We start from the raw sequence: 1,409 nt of genomic DNA on the forward strand, positions 1-1,409 counted from the left end.
AGGTGCTTTCATGCGTGCAGATCCTGCCTTTTGGCCTAGAGCTGCATCAGGTCCCAGAGCTTGCAGGCAGGAGACTGGCAGCCATGGATGGGGCCAGGACACCTGGCCTCATGCCTGGGACAAGCACTTGGGCTGCACCCACAGATGTTCACCCCAGAAGCCTCTCAGAGATGCAGGGGATTGAGCAGCCTTCCTAAATCAGAGCACTGTTTCAATTGTTTCAGTTTCCAGGAATTTAGACTTAAGAACTGTGCCATTTAAGGTAAACTGAAAGGGATGATTTTCCAGGAGTCTCACTGGGCAGGTGGATCAAAGAGGCTGGGAGAGTGAAGGAGGATAGAAGCAGCCACAGGGGAGGTGAGGTCTGGCACTGTTTTTCACAAAATCGGATTCATTACACGATGTGCAATAAGCCGATAATTATACACTCGAGAGAGATATTTTATCGATTTCAGAGTTGCACAATCATGGGTGCTTGGTGGTATTTCAGAAATCAAGCACGCCAACTGTCAAAACTTTTCACTATTTATATATTTTAGCAAATAAAGGTATTCATGTTCAGTGGTTACAAGTTACATAGTTATCTTTTTAATTAGTATTGTATCTTCTATTCTTTAATGATTCTCTTGCTTCGCATGCTAACTAGTCCATGGTCTTTCTCTTCTTTTGGGTCGGTGGGTTTCTTGAGTTGGTGGCCCTAAGTCAGTGGTTGTCACCTCAGACTAACAGAATTACCTTTCCCATAGTCAGAGCTGATTCGGCATAGTTGTTGAGTTGTCTTTATTAGTTTCTTCTTTATCTTGGGAGTTCTGCCATATGTCTTTGCGGACCATAAATACTGCATTCTTTGCACCCACTATAAGTGATAGATCCTTCTTTCCAAGCTTTGCTAACCTTCCCCTGGGCTGAGATCACTGAAGCACATCCAGCCCTAAACCCAATTCTACCAAAGAGTAATTTGTCTTTCTGACACCAGGACATCACTTAGAGATTGCTTGTAAGCTGCTATCTTATAGTCTTAAGCCTAGCAAGGGGAGATTTAGGTTGAACATTAGATTGTATTTCTTCACAGAAAGAGTGCTTGGGAATTGGAATGGACTGCCCAGGTTGGTGGTGGAGGCACCCTTCCTGGAGGTGTTTAAGGAAAGACTGGATGTGGCACTTAGTGCCATGGTCTAGCTGACATGGTGATGTTGGGTCATAGGTTGGGCTCGATGATCTCAGAGGTCTTTCCCAGCCTAATCGAGCCCGTGACTCTGTGATCCGTTTTCACCGATTCAATCGCCTCTCTTGTTGATTAGCCTTGAAAGCACACAAAGGACAAACATGAAAGGACACCGTCTCTGAAGAAAACCCTTACGCGTCCCACGTCTCTCCGCGGCGCGGGCGGCTGAGGGGAAGCCCGCGTA

The sequence above is a fragment of the Empidonax traillii genome, unplaced genomic scaffold, assembly GCF_003031625.1.
Source record: "Empidonax traillii isolate 1590-97213 ecotype Southwest subspecies unplaced genomic scaffold, ASM303162v1 scaffold144:size1428860, whole genome shotgun sequence".
Classification (NCBI taxonomy): domain Eukaryota; kingdom Metazoa; phylum Chordata; class Aves; order Passeriformes; family Tyrannidae; genus Empidonax; species Empidonax traillii.